The sequence below is a fragment of the Cricetulus griseus genome, chromosome 4 (assembly GCF_003668045.3).
Source record: "Cricetulus griseus strain 17A/GY chromosome 4, alternate assembly CriGri-PICRH-1.0, whole genome shotgun sequence".
Classification (NCBI taxonomy): domain Eukaryota; kingdom Metazoa; phylum Chordata; class Mammalia; order Rodentia; family Cricetidae; genus Cricetulus; species Cricetulus griseus.
This window is the reverse complement of record NC_048597.1, coordinates 40,776,712-40,788,926: the sequence shown is the minus strand read 5'-3', so window position 1 is coordinate 40,788,926 and position 12,215 is coordinate 40,776,712. Positions and strand designations below refer to the sequence as shown.

The 12,215-nt window shown below is 43.0% G+C and overlaps 1 protein-coding gene across 10 annotated transcripts in view; it reads right to left on the bottom strand.

The window, feature by feature from the left end:
• Bbx (BBX high mobility group box domain containing) overlaps window positions 1–11,755 on the bottom strand; it is a 247,239-nt gene extending 235,484 nt beyond the window's left edge. For 8 of the 10 annotated variants that reach the window (XM_035444510.1, XM_035444511.1, XM_027412532.2 and 5 more), the window contains exons 1-2: window positions 11,618–11,755; window positions 8,187–8,259 (exon numbers count right to left, since the gene is read on the bottom strand). The gene's annotated coding sequence lies outside the window, so the exon portion shown is untranslated. Of the gene's footprint in view, window positions 1–8,186; window positions 8,260–10,411; window positions 10,510–11,617 lie in introns of those variants that run through there. The other 2 variants (XM_035444513.1, XM_035444512.1) reach the window with 1 other exon arrangement.
• Between the last annotated feature and the right edge of the window lie 460 nt (window positions 11,756–12,215).

Here is a 12,215-nt window from a genome sequence, read left to right as displayed (position 1 = left end):
AGTCATCCTATCACCTTCAAAAATAAGAAAGAACAGGGAATTTAGTTCAATCTACTGCATCAAAACAACAGGTGTCGTCTACATTTCACACGGTCCCACTAAAGCCTCCTCATAACACTATCCCAAATGACACTCACATGTAGGGACATTTACATTCTCAAATTCATTTACCAACAAGTTTATTATATAAGCAGAATTAAATACTAAAATGACTCGAAACGTATATATTTTTAAAATCATATGAAAGTTTAAAAAATAAAATTTACCTCCATATTCTCATTTTAAAATATTGACAGGCAATATTACTGAGTACAGGCTCAGAGGGATATTGGGAGAGGAAGGAAGGCTAAGAAGGAGATAAAAAGGCCAGGCTGTGGTGGCACAGCCTTTAATCCCAGCATTTAGGAGGCAGAAGCAAGTGGATCTCTATGAGTTCAAGGCCAGCCTGGTCTGCAGAATGAGTGCTAGGACAGACTCCAAAGCTACACAGAGAAACCCTGTCTTGAAAAAAGAAAAAAGGAGAAAAAGGGAGGAGAGATGAAAGAAGTGGCCGAAGATAAACGGAAGGCAGGGTAAAGAAAAATGAGAAGAAGGAAAAGTAGAAAATTTGAATTTCCACAACCCAGAAAAATAAAGTCTGACAGCTACACACAGATTCATTTCTTTGTCCTTTTGTTTTGTGCACCACTACACTCCATTAGTAATCAGTCAGTGAACTACACTTAGGTAGCTTTGAAAGACACACAAAAAAATAAAATAAAGCCAGATATGGTAGTACAGGCCCATAATCCCAGCATTTGGTCAAGCAGAAGCAGGTTTCTGAGTTCACGACCAGCCTGAACTATAAAACAAGAACCCATCTTTAAATAAAAGGTCAGGGTGAGGGTGGGGGTGATAATTTAGAATTTATTAATGTTACAATAATCAACATCACGAGTAAAAGCCTGGAGTCCCTAATCTGCAGCTTTCCTACACTAAGGAGTACAGTCATAACAATAACTATCAAAACAACAGTTCTTTTTGTTTGGTTGGTTGGTTGGTTTTTGGTTTTTCGAGACAGGGTTTTTCTGTATCGCTTTGGAGGTTGTACTGTACTCAACTCGCTCTGTAGACCAGGCTGGCCTCGAACTCACAGAGATCCTCCTGCCTCTGCCTCCCAAATGCTGGGATTAAAGGTGTGTGCACCACCAACACCTGGCAAAACAACAGTTCTTTAGTGTAACAGTTTGAGTGTCTATCACTGACAACTGATTGAAAATTTTAGCATAATGATATACCAGACAAGTTACTTTATTCCTAGAATGATATATACTGTCATATACCATCTTCATGGCAAGCTTTTCATTTGTCCATGGTGGTTTTATAGGAATTTAAAAGTAAAAGGCATAATCTTACCAAGTTCTAATTTTTTAAAAAAAGGAATCGAGAATCTCTATAAAACAAACCCCTAAACATTCTTATCTAAGAATAGAATGAATTTTCAGAAAACACTCTATTTTTTGTTGATTTTGGCTTTTGTTTTTGTTTTTGTTTTTGTTTTTTAAGCAAGATTTCACTGTGTAGTCCTGGTTATCTGTCCTACAACTCACTTTATAGAACCTCAAACTCACAGATCCACCTGCCTCTGCCTCCCAAGTGCTAGGATTAAATGCTTGTGTCGCCACCACCCAGCTTTTTATTTTTATTTTTTGATGGAAAGAAACATGTGTAAGTGACAATATAACTATTTTGTGAAACTTCCAGTAACAGTAAACATTGTAAAGGTAGCCTGCATTTTGCTCACCATTCTAAGAAGTCACTTAGTGGTTCTAAAAGTTTTAAAGATCTGTGTTTGTTTAATAAAACTCCAAAAAAAGGAAAATATGGAACTCATCTAAATGTGAACTTACCCATTTGTGCATGCAAGCCTTCCTATTCCAAGAGCCATTCACTCTGTTCAACTGGAGTACAGACATTAAAAACAATACTTTGGCTTCCCTGGCTTTACAGCCCCTTATGCCTTACACCCTTACATGTAGAACCACAGGGTTTTCACAGACACAGCCTAAGCAGTTATAAAATTGCAGTGAAGTCAAAATGACCATGGGGCTGATCACAGATTACTGTCAGCAAAAAGATGTTCTTTGTGGCTGAACAGGTAAGGAATAGCAGATAATTCACTCCATAGACTAAGAAATTAATTCAACAGATCACCCTCCTTATTTAAAGCTCATACTTCTCTATACAAATCAAGGTTCAAACTTTTAGGGTTTCCATGGGTTTTAATATAGTAAAATGCTGCAAACAGCACATATTATATAAAATTTCTAGCTAGACTACAATAAAGCAAACAATAAACATATATTGCTACATCTAAAGTTAAATGTACAGTCTAAGTGGACTTGAAAGCTTTAGTGACAAATGAATGTTGATACCAAAGTTTTGAGAAAAAAAAACAAAAATTTTACTTTTTTCAATACTGTGAATCTATATCCAAGACATGTGAAAGTACAAAAGCATTTTCAAAATATACAGAGCTTATTAATTTATTGGACATTTTAAAATATAACAGATTAGAATTCATAAAGTGGAAAGTAGTTCCAGTCAATGACAATCCCAAAACTTAGGATACACAAAAGTTACTTAATTTAATTGATTTATATATATTAAATGATTGTGTAGAGGATCTAAAAATGAATGTCTATATGCAAAGCAATGTGTAAACTTAAAACACTCTCAGGGTACTGCCAAGACCCTGAGACCTAACTTCTATAATTTCTTTTCATTTGAGCTCATGTTTTGTTTTCCCTACCATTTGGTTTTTACACTAAAATCTTCAGGGATTTGGTTCACACATATCCCATTCATCCTCTCCTTAGCTTATCCTTCCTTTTTATGCTCTGCTATGTAACTTATTAAACAATAAAATTTATCTTGACAGAGGGCAAATTTCAATGGTTTATGAAGAATGCCCTCAATAATTAGTCAGAAAAAAAGTACCATGATTTAGAAACAATTTTACATGTATGTCCATGAGTAGATTTAAGACTTTTATTATATCATTCTTCCACTGACACATCTTCTTGATAAGGAAAAGAATGGTTTTTATCACACAGAGAACCTCCATTAAAAACCCACAGTGTGGCTTGGACACCGTACTAGGTATGAGGCCCGGCAAAAATTTACCTGTGTCTATCACAAAGTGAAATCACGATGCCCATATGTAAAACAGTCATGTGTCCGAAAGGAAATTTAGGAACTTATTTAGGAACCTTTAATATAGTTCCTCATGTTGTGGTGATCCCCAATCATAAAATTATTTCATTGCTACTTCATAACTGTAATTTTGCTACTATTATGAATTGGTTATTTGATATGCAATCCCCAAAGGGGTCACAACCCACAAGTTGAGGACCACTGAATTCTAAAGTGGGATTTATAAAGCATTCATAAAGTTATCAGAAAAAAAATTCAATGATCTTAGCTAACCACCATGAAATATGAAGAATCATGTTCTTGTCCACTTGTCCTGTGCTATGACTTTGGGGGAGGGGAGGTTGCAGGGCTAAAGCCACAGCTTTGTGCATGTAATACTCCACCACACAGTTAAATCTCAAACAGGTTCTGCCTTTTAAAAGATGTTAGATAGCCTTTTCCCAGATCCAAAAAACACATGATACACCTTAGCTTTTTCTTTTTCCTGGCTATTGCTATTATTAATTATTATTATTATTATTATTATTATTATTATTATTATTATTATTTCCTTCCTCAATTACTTGTCCAATAAAGCACAGACACAATATATATTGTTGATTACAGCTAAGAACCATCACATGTATTATTATCTTGTGTAGTTCTCACACAGTTGTATAGTAATTACATTCTGCACACACAATAACAGAAGTTTTAAAGCTGAGAGGTGACACACTCCAAGTCCCTCAACTGTCTCCAACAAAGACAGCAGAGTAGAACCTAAGGCTCCTTGTGTACAAAGCCTCTGTCCCTTGTCCTGTATATACTGCTAATACAGAGATATTTACAGTGATGAGGGCTCTGTCAGTACTGCATTGAGCCTAAATCTGGGGAAGCCAGAACAGACCTGGACAGTCAACAGTTTCAGAGGGTGACTCCTGTTCAGTCTTTAGCCGTCAGTCCTTTATGCCAGAGTTTCTCAAAGTACTTCCCAAATACTTCAAAAATTGCCCTCTATATTGGTTAAAATATAAGTTTCTGGGCCTCACCAGAACAGAATATCTAGTAATGGTGCCTCCATTTTTAGCATGCACTCAAGATTGGATTTTCAAACAATAAGTTTTAAAATCAGTTTAGGGGATCATACTCTGTGCTTTCGTTCAATAAAATAGCTTAAAACAAACACAATTTATAAAGATACTATGGAGACAGAAAAAATCAGAGGGTACCATACACTGACTCAAGAGACCTGCTTAGTTCTCAGATGCTATTTAGGAAGTAAAATTTTATTGCATACAACTCAGTCAACTACATTTAAGAAATACAGCTGTTTTAACTTTTTTTCCCCCTTTGGTTTTTCGAGGCAGGGTTTCTCTGTGTAGCACTCACTGGCTGTCCAGGAACTCACTTTGCAGACCAGGCAGGCCTCGAACTCACAGAGCTCCTTCTGCCTCTGCTTCATGATTAAAGGTGTGCTCCACCACAACCTAGCTTGCATTAACTATTTTTATTTTCATTTCTCCTTCTAAATAAGTAATTTTAATATTACTTTAAAAAAAAAGTAACCTTCTGTGTAACATGAATTCTATAGTGCCAGATGTAGCAGGAGTTCTAATAGTCTTACTAATAAAAATTCAAAGTCAGATATAGGAATTAATGCTGAAGATCAGAGAAGCAAAGCAGCAAGCCACTAGATAGTTCTTACCTTTACCAACCCTCAGACCAAAGGGGCGATCCTTCCTCAGACTGCACTGCTCCTTAGACTTCTTAGACTGCACTGTTCCTCAGACTTACTGCCTCAGACTAACTGCTGTTCTTACAGCATCTCTCTCTTGTCTCCTCCAGCCTTATACTCTTGTCACTTTTAGGATCTTAGTTACTCTATTCCAAGAGTTTCTGTTATAACCCCAGAGTTTTTCTTCGGTCTGTGTCTAACTACTCATAAAATTATTTAACCAACATTTTGCAGTATTTTGAGTCTAAGAACTTTCCCTTTGTTTTTTATCCAACCTCCTCACTATGTGGAGTTGTTTCACTTACCTAGATCCTTGAACTGATTGGTATAATTTAACTATATATTATTGTGGATAAATTCCACTCCATGGAATTTAATCTGTTAATATTTCACTCACTAATTTTCTCATCTTCTGTTTATATTTTTAGATAGAATTCCTTACCTGCTTGCCTTCCTAAGCATGCTCTTGTTTAATTGGCACTGGTTTCAATATTCATCATATATTATTTTTTCTTTGAAAAGAAAAACACGATAAGGATTCCCCATTACCATATGAGGATTTTCTGGATAAAATCTGGACAGCTTTAAGATGAGACACTTGGCATTCCAAGGAATAACAACCTTTGAAATGTTACAATGATCAACTATGCATACTGTGTGAAACCAAACTCAAACTTTCTCAGCTATGACTGAAAAATACAGAAATATCTGACGCAAAGCACAGAGAAGATACTATACCAGACAAGCCTATTTTAAAAGCTACCCTTGGTGGTGAGATGTTAAAAAGCAAGTGGATGCCAAAGTACAAGTTCAAAAGAGGTGCCTTTTTCTTGATTACCACAGCTGGAAACATAGTCAGCACTTTAATGAGACACTAGGAAGAAACTTAGGCATTACTTACATAGTACAGCAAAAACAAGCACATCTGTTGTGACACTTACCCAAAAGTTGTCAGGGGTTTTTTTGTAAGGTAGTACCAGGAATTCTTCATTACTTCAAATAAAGATTTCTAACATAAAACTGAGATTCACAGCAAGACTTACTTAAAGATGTGGACCTTGCCGTTACCTATGCTCTTTCTGAAGTAAGGAAAACATACACTTCAGGTATGCTAGCTAATGAACAATAATTGGAAATTGCTTATAATTTTACTGAAAATGTGGTTTTATTAGTTTAGCTGCCAAATAACACATTATTTTCAGGTTCACTGTTCCTTCTATATTAAAAACAAAGCTATCTCATTAACTTGTAACTCTTACAGTTTTTTAATCAGATGCAAAGATCAAGATGGATTTACTAAGTCTCAAAATTATAAAGCTTTTAAGACACCTACGTCTATAATGAAAGATTTCCTCAAACCACCAAAGATGTAGCACCATGAAACAACAGAGATAGCCACATTTTTAATAGCTGGTATTTTATATGAAATGCAAAGTAGGGCTACAGTTTCAGAATCTAATAAAAATATGCAGAATAAGAGAAGTTTGGAAACTCTTGATGATGCAGAAGCAGAAACCTCTTTAAATTCTTACTTTGATAAGTAAAGCCTCATAACCAGTAAATACATTGTGGATGCAAACAACTGGCAATTCATGGCAAGGGGACTTTTAAAGATCTCATTGCAAGTTTTACATTGTCACAATAACTGCTGACTTCAAAGACAGGTTTTTAAAACTGTTTTAATGAAGGAGTCATTTGCTATCTAAAAGAAATGCAAGAGCTGGTCAGATTGCTTTTTTTCTGGTATTGATTCTCATATTAAGTTTCTGAATTGGTCAAATACATTTCCAGAGGGAAAAGTAACATTAAATGTTCATCACAGTGAACACAATGTCGAATTGTGTGTAAATAGGATGTTCTTTAGAAAACAGTAATGTACTCTGAATCTACTGCATATGTGGGAAAGGAAAAACCTTTAAAAAAAATTGGCAATAAAAAATTCATATATTGTGGTACATACTAAATTTACCTTGCAAAATAATCAATTATAACCATTCTAGTTGATCCAATATATATATTATATATATATATATATATATATATATATATATATATGACATTATGAGATCTCTGAAGGAAATACCTAGCTGTGAGGACTAATGTAATATTTATATTACTAAAAAAGAAAAAAAACACAAAATTTAGATTACCTAACACCCCCACAAAGTAACTAAACACCCCAGTAATGTCCAAGTATATTTGTTACTGGCAATTGGCTACCACAAAGGCCTGATCTTCAAACTTTATTCCTTTTAACACTAACATATTTATTAATAGATACAACATCCCACCCAGCCAATCAGGAAACAAGATAGGCATGTCAAGTTTTCTTTCATGGAACACTGAATCCAACCCATTTTCATTAACAAAGCACAATTTTCAAATTCACTATGGTACTATCATAAATTTATAAAATTCAGTACAGTTAATTTTCTTAGATCATCAGCAACTCTAAATACTTTAATATAGTGGGGTTGACTTGCTAATTAGTTTTCTGTAGTTCTCAGACACCGTGTTGCTCTCAAATACTGTGCAAATCTTGTTTTCACTACAGTTATCTCTCACAAACTTTTCAGAAACTTACTACCCAAAACATATTTTGCAGAACTTTCCATTTTGGAGATTTTGGAGGCATATATCGGAAAATTGCAGTTAACATTAATAAATCTCAGAGTAGATGTTTGTTTCATACACAAGACTAGTAAAAAGACTCCTAATTTCTCCGAATACATGAATCTCTACAGAAATTAGGTTCAATTTTGAATCATGCTTTTACATAATAAAAGATTTACTATACCACCTAAATACAACCTTCCCCAACCCAAAAGTAACTGTTTCATGTACCATTGAAGAGGAGAATCCAAGAAAAAGTGAGAACATCACATAATTAGAGAAGTCCTCTTTATGGCGCCTCCTTGGGTTTTTAATAAGTCCATTCATACATTACAAGCTTTCCACATTACTGTCTGACAAATTTACTAGGCCTTCAACTCTGTGTAAAACTTCATTACCAACTAAAATGTCTATTTGATAATTAGCTTTCAAGTGACACTTGGCAGATAAACAAACATCTAAACTATCTTGAACTGTTAATAGCCTAAAGCTAAACTGTAAAGACTAAAAATCCTGAGTTTTGCTGTGAGAAACTCAGTGAGACAGGCTTCCTGGGGCTGTGGGGCGGGCAGGGGAGTATTATAACCTCAATAAGCGTCTAATGATGACCCTTCTGTAACTACTAACAGCCACCCACTTCCCTCTCTAGAGTGTGCATACTTACCCGAGAAGGTAAATGGGAAGTACACAGGAAGGAAGAAGAAACTGCAGCAAAGCCTTTGTCATATGATAGTGACCTATAAGTAACAAATAAAGGCACATCATCAGGATGGGAAGGCTTTACAAGATTCCATAAATGAAGGACACAAAACCCAAGAGTCCAGCTCCACACCAACCCCTTGCCTGAATCCACCCTCCTCCCTGAGAGAGCTGCAAGGGCAGAAAGGGAAAGCATGTAAGATTATTCGAAGAGGGTGGGGGCAGCCCAGCTGGCATTCCAGGGTCTCCCCAGAACCCTGTTTCCTACTCCCTGTCTGTACAAAGCAGAAAGTTGATCCGTTCTGAACAGTAAAGCCCACATCACCATCATTCATCAACTTGCACAAGTGATCACCACCCCCTGGGCAAATACACCAGTAACCAAATCGCAAAGATCGATAGGCACTCCTCCGTGCCTTGCTCGCTGTGCCCAGAAGCCAGCCAGCCTGAGGAGCCACGGCAGCAGCGGTTCCAGGTATCGCAGCCCTCAGACCTGCAGACCTGGGCGGCCACAGCCAGCTCCCAACAGCTTGGCTGGGTCACAATCCTGAGACTGGAGATCGGAGTCGACCTGGGGAAACACATTCTCCAGAGCCCACGACAGCAAGCGCAGGCCACCAGGTCGGCGAGGTCGGGGTGGGGGAAGCTAGGAAACGCCGAGGGAGAAAGGGAGGGAGGGATCCCACCCAGGCTTTGTTGCTGGTCACCATCAAGTTTGCGTCTTAGTACAAAATGTCGATCTTAAAGGCTGACAAGACAGAGGCAGAGGCAGAGGTAGAGGGAGAAAGAGAAAGGCAATAGAGTCCATCTTGCTTTGGGGAAGAGGGGGAAGGAAAAAAAAATGAAGTGCAAATCCCACACTCCGGGCGTAAAAGTCTGCTAAACACCTTTCCACAACGCAGGAGCAACGAGTGGGGTGTCCCCGTGCCTGTGCCCGCTCGAACTGGTGGCGGTCTGGGCAAAAAAAAAAAAAAAAAAAAAAAAAAAGCCTCGCTCCTCTTCCTCTCCTTCCCTCCTCCTTCTTCCGTTCCTCCTCCTCCCGTTCTCCTCCTCCTCCCGCGCGGGCCCCGGCGAAGATCCCGCCGCCGCCGCCGCCGCCGCCGCTGCCTCTGCCGCCCCCCAGGGAGGGACCGCTGCCTCCCGGCCCCACGCTGCCATTCCAGGCTTGGACCGCGCTGCGTGGCGCGCGTGGGGCCGGGGGCCGGGTGGCCGCGCGGAGATGTCCGCTCCGGGGACCCCCGCGCCCCCTGGCCGCAGGCTGGCTACAAAAGTCGCGCGAGCAGAGGTGGCCGCGGCGGCGCGCAGGAGAGAGGACGCGCGTGGGGAACCCACGCCGCGAGTGGGCAGCCCCAAGGGATGGCCGAGAGCGCCCCTCCCCGTGCAGGGAAAGTACCCCAGTCCCCGCCAGCCAACCCCAGGAACGACAGCCCGGCGTCCACGGCCGGTAGACGAGAACTGGACGTGTCATTAGCAGGACAGGCAATGGTTTCAAAGCCCCAGGCCAATGACCATTAGCCGAGGCAGCGCTAGCTCGGTCCCCATCCCCCACCACCTCCACCCACCTCCCCCCTCGCACCCCCCCACCTTCACCCCACCTCACTAAACTTTTCAACAAGATCCACCTGGGCTAATTTGTCCTCAGTTAAAATATTGACTAGACCCTACACACTGGGAAGGAAGGGCAATGCACGCTTTATTTTCCTTTCTACAGAAAGGAAAGCAAAAAATAGCTTGTCTCTGTGTCTCTCCCTCTCCCCCCCCCTCTGTCGTACATGTTGTGTCTTAGCTTTTTGCATCGTTTCGTTTTACCTTCCTCATTTAGCAGAAATGATCGCGGGTATTTCACACATAAACGTGTTCCAGATTCCTGGATTCAGGGTCCTTGTAAATTACAGGACTCGGGTTCGGTCTCAGTTACGTTAAGTTTCATGCGATATCCCCCAAATAAATAAAATAATAATAATAATAATACATTTCTGAGGGTGAGTGAGCGAGACGAGGTGGAAGAGGAAAAGAAGCCTCCAGTCTGATTTCTGTAATTTACTAGCGACCCGGATCGCAGCAAATAACAGTGTAACACGAGCGTGGCTTTAGAGGGTTGGGGAGCTCTTTCTGGAGGCATCGACCCCATCCCCGGATAAAGGATCTGCAAGTTTTCTGTCATCGCGACCATGCAATGCCATAACTTACCTTCAGAATGAGTCTTTAAACAACCAAGCAGCCAAGGCCTTCCTCCTCCCCTCCACCGCCACCACCCCCAGCCTCGCTCTCTCCACCTTAAACTTATTGACACAACATAATCCCACATTCAAGCAAAATCCTGACACAGCCTCCCTCCTCCTCTCCCCCCTCCTCTCTTCCCTCCCGTTTCTCTCTCTCTCTCTCTCTCTCTCTCTCTCTCTCTCTCTCTCTCTCTCTCTCTCTCTCTCTCTCTCTCTCTCTCTCTCTCTCTCTCTCTCTCTCTCTCTCTCTCTCCTCTCTCTCTCTCTCTGCCCTCCCTCTCCTTCTCCCTCTCTCGCCCTTCTTCGCCCTCTTCCCCTCTCCCCTGTTCTTCCTCCAGGCTACTCTGGCACTAGAACAGCACTTTCTCCACTCGCCGCGCATTTGGCTGGGGGGGTGGGGGTGGGGGGATGAGGGGGGACACCGATCTCGGGGCCGGAACACCCCAATCCTAACTCTCCAGATGAACGAGCAACCGGGCTGCTGGTTCCCGGTCACCGACGCACACACGAAAACCGAGCCCAGACCCACCGAGGGCAGCCTTCCCGTACCTTCCTCCCCTGCCCCGGGGCTCCCCCAAGGCCCCACCTCCCCCCCGGCAGCCGAGCCCTGCCCGGGGCTCCTCCACGTACTTTCGCCTCCTTGAAGTTTGGGGCTCTCCGGGCGGCCACGAGCCGCCCCGCCGGCGTTGAGGACCGCTCCGTTGTTGTTTTCCTCAGGCGCCTCAAGCCCGCGCCCCAGCTCCGTGCCCCCTCAGGCGGCGCTGCCCGGGCGCCGAGAGGTGCTCGCCTGCAAACGCAGCCTGGCACCGGCTGGCCTACTCCTCCCCAGCCCGGCCCCCAGCTCGCGCTCGCCGGGCAGCGCCGCGCGCCCCCCCGGCCCGGGCCCGCCGCCGGCGCGGCGGCCGCGACCCTCGGCCCGACCTCTCGCCACCCAAAGTTTTGGCTGAGGGGAAAGTGGCCCGCGAGGCGCCGGCCGGTGGCGGCTCGGGCTCCGGACGCGCGGGCTCCCCTCGCCTTCCTCAAGTCCACCCTACCGGCTGCCGCCGCCGTCGCCGCCGCCGCCGCCGCTCCTGCCGCGGAGTCCTCGGGCTGCAGCCCCGGCGGCTCGCAAGTGAGTAGGAAAACAGAAAGTGCGGGAGAGCGCCCGCGAAGGCTGCGGATGGCGGGCGCCTACCTCGCGGGCTCGCCGCGGCGCGAGGGCGTGTGTGTGGCTCGCCCTCAGTGGCCAGTCAGGGGCTCTCTATGGGAAAGTGGAGAGGAGCTCGCGGAGCCGCGCTGCCTCCGCTCCACTGTACACTGCTCCACATACAGTACATGCAACCCGGAGAGACTGAAAACACTCATTTTATATAAGGCAGCCTGCCATTGGCCCGCGCCGTGACGGACGGGCGGCTCAGCCAAACAGGAGGCGCGTTACACCCAAACACACGCACACATACACACATTTCACAGAGACACACAAAGATCATCACATTTTCTATTTTCTAATGTTCGGGACCTGTAGACAGTGGGCGAGGACAGGTAGAGAGGCCCAGCAGAGTGAGGGTCGCGGGGGAAAGCCCTCTCTGTACCAAGTTGCCTGCCTTGGAACTGGTGTCCTTTTGACTTGGGAGGGTTATGGTAATAAACTACAACTCCACTGGATATGGAAGTGAGGGGGGGTGGGTTTGATCGCTGCCTTGTGGTGCCCCATGAAAGAGGCGAGCATTGTGTTATGATTTTACATCCCGGCCTGCTAACAAGTGGCCGAGAGACGCTTTTATCGGCTTAGA